The sequence below is a fragment of the Rhinopithecus bieti genome, unplaced genomic scaffold, assembly GCF_001698545.2.
Source record: "Rhinopithecus bieti isolate Rb0 unplaced genomic scaffold, ASM169854v2 scaffold_51227, whole genome shotgun sequence".
NCBI classification, from domain to species: Eukaryota; Metazoa; Chordata; class Mammalia; order Primates; family Cercopithecidae; genus Rhinopithecus; species Rhinopithecus bieti.
Window position 1 is genome coordinate 555,649 of NW_016820844.1, and position 6,074 is coordinate 561,722.

General features: G+C 42.9%; 1 non-coding gene across 1 annotated transcript; it reads left to right on the forward strand.

The window, feature by feature from the left end:
- The first annotated feature begins 5,432 nt into the window (after positions 1-5,432).
- On the forward strand, positions 5,433-5,505 carry TRNAM-CAU (transfer RNA methionine (anticodon CAU)). The gene has a single exon. It is a non-coding gene; the product is annotated as a tRNA-Met (tRNA).
- The last annotated feature ends 569 nt before the right edge of the window (positions 5,506-6,074 follow it).

Here is a 6,074-nt window from a genome sequence, read left to right on the forward strand (position 1 = left end):
GAATCAACAAAAATTTTGATTACTCTGGGCACACTACCTGGTTAGCCCCGCTCCGCAAAGAGCAGTAATATATATAAAATATATATAACATGTATAATATAATATATAATATATGTATGTTATATATATTTATTTTTTACACACACACACACACACACACACACTTTTCAGGGAATCCTGCCTAATTTCTTCCGAAGTTCAGCTGTCCCAGTTCACACCAAAACAAGTTACACAATTTCATAACGGATAGAGGACAGACAGAAGCTTAAGGAGGGAGGGCCGAACGCACGGGGATCCCCAGTCAAGTGTAAGAAATCATCACGAGCGAGGCGAAGCAGGTAGTGGGCGACGAGATCTTCACTCAGGAACGGGGACGATGTGAATCGTGTTTCTATCGAGTGGCTGGGGGACCGGGTTGGGATCAGCCGGGAGGAGGTAGCCGCACAAGACTTAGCTGGGTCTCCCGCGCAGACGTCTGCTGGACAGCGACCCAGCGCCGCGCAGGCCCGACTCCAGGGCTGCGGGTGGCGAGTCCCCGCCGCCGCCCGGCGCTCGCCGTCGGGGAAGGACCGACGCCTCGCGACGGACGCAGATGCACCAGCGGGCCGGTCAGTTCGCAGAAGAGAAGCAGGAGACAAACCCCAGGCAGTGAATGGTCGGGTTTTTCTATCCTGTTCGAAAGAGGGCAACGCTGAAAGCGTGCGGGAGGCGGCTGAAATAATTCCGGCGACAGAAAACAGAAAAGGAGTCGGGGCCATGGAGGGCGACCCGGGTTCTCTGAACAGGGCCTTATCTCCCGCTGTGTCGTGACCTTGTAGGTTAATATAACTCAAGTGTTCTTTCTAAACGTTTAAAAGGTGAGATACGCTTCGGGGTCAAAAGACAGACGCCACTATTACCACCGCCCAGGTTGCCCCGTCACTGACAACCACTTTCAGTAGCACTGTGGGTGCGCGCAGGAGAAAAGTATTTATGAATTTGCTTTCGCATTCTCTTCCTGCTTGCAAAATCATTGGTACAAGATCGCCTGTTATAGTTATGCTTCACTTTGTCTTGGGATTTCTAATAAGGTAATATTACTCCCTAGGCGCTGAAGACAGCCCATGGTACCCAACTGAACTACAAGAATACTAACAGCTTTGATCAGATCTCTAAGGCGTTTCCCTGAATGGTCAATAATAATACGTACTTCAGAGTTACTTTTCCCCTACTCAGGTTCATTACTAAGACAAAAGTTTATCCTCTCCTCTTTGTATCTAGCCTGAAATTTTGGTCACTATGAAACTCTACAGTAGGAAACTTCAGATGTCACCTGCTTAGTGTGATGACCCTTGTTACAACGCAACGTACTCTGCTACCCCCATATCTTCGTCTGTCTCTAGACCTTCTTCCTGCTTTGTCTCCATAGTACTTTGACGATCCTCAGAGGCTGACTGAAGATAAAATTTCCTCCTTTTCCCAACCTGTCAGGTTGAGCAAAGTTGCAAAGGTGCAAAGGCAAAGAAACAGACATTCAGCCTCTCTGCTCCTGGATTCTCTCCCAATTCCCACTTTTAACTCTACCCATTTTTCCAAAAGGGAAATACTCTGATTCTCCTGAAATTTGCACCAACTTTCTGGTTGCAGATCCAACCTGCTTTTATAAAAGGAATTATGGAAGTACAGATGCTCCATAATTTACAGAGAGGTTACATTCCAATAAATGCATCGTAAATTGAAAATGCATTTAATACACCTAGTCAAACATCGTAGCTTAGCCTAGCCTACTTTAAGTGTGCCCAGAGCCCTTTAGCCTACATTTGGGCAAAATCATCTGGCAACACATTACACTGTAGCGTATCAGTTTTTTACCTTTATGATCACGTGGCTGACTGGAAGCTGTGACTTACTGCTGCTGCCCAGCATCAAAAGAGAGGATCATACCACATATCACTAGTCCAAGAAAACATTAAAATGTAAAATTTGATATAGGGTTTCTACTGTATGCATATCACATTTGCACCATTGTAACATTGAAAAATTGTAAGTTGAACCATCCTAAATCAGGGAGTGTATGTGTTTGCTTAACATCTGTGTTGATTGGATTCATATTCTTGTTAATCAGATAAGTGAATTGACATTTTATGCACAGAAAAATGAACTTGCTTTAAACCCCCCACACCAGGATCTTCAGATTAAGAAAGGAAAGTTCTACCAATTCCCCCAATCAATCAACAGACGAGGTTGTCACATTCAACTTCAAAACTTAGACTTAATTTCTCTTCCTGTGTACCATATACTGTTTTACAGAATGCTATTTCTCCATGTAGAGAAACAGTGGTTCCTTGGAATCTCCGCATATAATTCCACATGAGATTAAATTTTGAAAGAGCCTCATACTCATGACTCATGGGTCAATGTCACCTAGCAACCGTTCAATGGCTGAATCCTCAGACTGGCACTCAGCGTCCCCAGAACCTAGGGGCATGCCGTATGCCCCCACATAAAGATTCGTTGAATGAATGAAGGTGTCTCACTCCATTGCCCTGCCCTGTAAAAGGTGTATACTTTCTCTGCCTAGACCATTGTGGTAATGCTCTGACCTTCCTCATGATCTTTGCACTCAACTCTCAACTCTGTGCCCTGTTGGAATGATACTGAAATGCAAATTCAGTTACAGTCTGTCCTAAATTCACTTACCAGCAAACTTTGCTTATAGTGCTTAAACATTTTATCCTGACATTCAAAGCGCTTCGTAAAAACCTGGCCTGTCTTCCAGCTTTACTCTTGGAATTCAATCCTATGCACACTCTCAGAAAACAAAATCATTGTTAATTCAGCTTCAAAACCTGTTGTTTCATTCTTCTGAGACTTTGCCAATACCTTTGAGCAAGGCGTCTGGATAGCTCCTCATTTTTAAATGTAACTGTGGATACGGCCTTGAGTGGAGATAGAGAGAAAAGGGAAGCTGAAGGATAATGGATTGTAAAAATCCATGCTTTATCATTCTTGTCTGGTTTGATAATCAGTGCCTAGAAAGGAGTCAAAGAAGGTTTTCTTTCTACATCTTCTAAATAACACAAAACCTAGCTCCGCATTAAAGCCTTAGAATCAGTTTCTGGGATTGAAAAAAAAACAAACAAACAAAGCAGTAGATTTCAGACTGTCATATTCAGATTCCCACAGATGTGGCAGCCACAATGCAGAATACTAACCACTATATATATGGTCATGGCAGGCCACTGGGAAAAGCTGATGACTTCTATTTATTACAGATTTGTCATGCCAATTGCCTTTTCCTCAAACCAGTAAGAGCTCAAAAGGGCATACTTTATGATTACAAAGTAGAAATAACTTTGCGAAATCTTCATGGGTAGATTGATCTTGCTTCTTTTCACATGTGACCAATTATCTTGCTCATTCCAGAAAGGCTCACAGCTTGCCATCTTACCTTGGTTTAAGAATTCTTTTTGAACTTACGCTGTGAAAGAAAACACACAGAAGAAAGCTTTCCCTCTGCATGTCATTGATTTCTGAACAGGAAAATACAAGAAAGTATCATCACAACTGTAGAGACTGGGCATAAACTGGGAAATCTAGATTGTCAGCTTTTCAAGAAGCTTATATTCCAGGGGAGAGATCGAAAATAAAAACAATAATTTAATATGCTTTCCAATTTATTAAAAATTTTATTTAAAAGATGGAGAGAGAGGCAGGACATTGATTCAGCCAGAGAGGTCAAAGAAGACCTCTTAGACTCTCTGAGACAGTGACATTTGAGTTGTGGCCTCAGTGATGAAAATGAGTCCACTGTTCTGGGTCTGGAGCAAGACTGGTAGAGTGCAGAGGCCTACAGCTTGGGGTCTGGGCCTCTGTGGGCAGCCAGAAGATGGGCCAGTGGAGGACCCCAGTTACCAGACTGACAGCAGAGCCAAATATGAAAATGTTCTTTTTCTCTCAAGCCTCGAGACTGCACACCAAAGTCCCGAGCAATCAAGGTCACTCCATTTCCAGAGGACCCTTGTGTCAGAGCTTCATCTCAGTTCCTTGCAGACTTTTCCTGAGGTGAAATGCAGGGACGGTCCCACTGCTCAGCTCAGTGTGGATCATGACCTTCCTGCCCTTCCCCTTTAGCTCACCCTCACCAGATTCTGAGGACTGATGAGGAACGAATTGCTTAACAGCATTTTCTGCTGAGCATTTACTGCAAGATTAGGTCAATGTCCAGCTCATTGTCCACTTAGAGAAAAAAAAAAAATCTACCAGGTTTCATGTGTGACCCTGATAAATGTCCTCATTTGTTCTGTTTGTAATATAGGAGGTTATCCAGAGGAATTTTCCCTGGATGTTATTACATTAAATAGTAGACAGGGTACTGCAATGGTGAGGCCCAAGGCAGATGGAAATAACCACAGTTCACTGCCTGCTGCCACATACACCCTATTCCTGATCTGCCTGTGGGACTTTTTTCTAAGAATTGAGTTTGTGCCAAATCCTTCATTCCCTGACTCTGGCTTTCTGTCTGACAAATTCAAAAGAGATGTGCAAGAATAATTTTCAGTATTTGGCAAATCATTGAATGTGGTGTTTGAAGGAGGACAACGAGTCAAAGATGACTTGGAAGTCTAGGCCCAGGAGGAGGTTGAGAATTTGGTGTATGAATGAATGGACTACTGTGGAGAAAAAACAGGCAGAGAGATAAGGAACAGGAGCAGAGAAAAGACTCCCATTTTGGAATCTAAAATAAATCTACTTCTCAGTTCAGGGTTTGCCACCTAGCATCTGTGGCACCTTAGAAACAATAATTATCTGAGAATCCATTACATCTAGAAATTGCACATTAGGGCACATCCTTTCGTTAGCGAAATTCAATTGGACCACGTAAACGTAATAAATCTCGTAGTATAATTAATAGCACACAGGATAAAACAAAGGGGTAAAAAACAAGGAGGGTACTATTATAAGCGGTTTGTGCTTTTTGTAGCGGCAATGTCTTCAGTCGTGTAGATGCAAGTGGAGATATGAAGGAAGACAGTAGTATGGTCAAGAGACATGTCTGATGACCATTTCTTCATTCACTTATCCAGGTGGTCAGTGAACTATCATGAACTGAGAACCTCGTGTCTTTTTTTCAACAGAGGAGACCGTGGAAAGTGTAAGAGTGACTAAGATCTCTGAGGGAAAGAAAAGCCGTATCACTGGGCTGCAAGAGGGAAAAAGAGCAGCAAAAGACAGGTACAATTGATCCTGGTAACGCAGAACCCAGACGGTCCTATGAAATACTGGAAAGGCGTAGACCCCTCTGGTCTTGGGTGTGGAATCTTCCTAGTGCGGCATGGATTGATACAGAGTAACTTTCAAGGAGAATTGATTGCGGTTTTTAAAAGCTGAAACCGTAAAGCAAGTGGGAAATGAACTTTGGTAAATTGGATGTTGTGGCAAGCTTGGCGCGAGCCCTCTTAGCGCAGCCGGCAGCGCGTCAGTCTCATAATCTGGAGGTCCTGAGTTCAAGCCTCAGAGAGGGCAGTGTTTTTAATACGTTAGCTCCCTACACTAAATATCGGAACATAAATGCTGTACCAGATAAGGATTTGAAGACTGACCCAATATTCGTAGAAAATGGAAAGATTATTCAAGTTTTCTTGTTTCTTCGACTTTCCACTGGTTTGAGTAAAATGAGTGGTGAAAACAGAAGAGTAGATTACACCAGAAACAGACACAGGAAGCAGGGGAAATTTCTCTTCCAACTTCCCGCTCTCAGGTTCATCTAACAGTAATTATTGGGTATGGATTGGTGAAGTCATTTATTCTTTTCATCATCCAACAAATATTTCTTGAACACGTATCTTGTTAAGAGGCTGTTTTGGGTCAAGAGTGAATACAACGCAAACATTCCCACCTTTGTGAAACTGTGTCCTAGTTGAGAGGAGTGGGGAGAAAGAGTATACAACACAAATGTTCCTACCATTGTGAAACTACGTCCCACCTGGGAGGAGTGGGGAGAAACAGAGAGGAAACAACACAAAATATGTAAGAAGTGATTTGACGATGTCTACTGTGAGGGAATCGCTAGGCAGTAAAGTGTTTGGGAATGT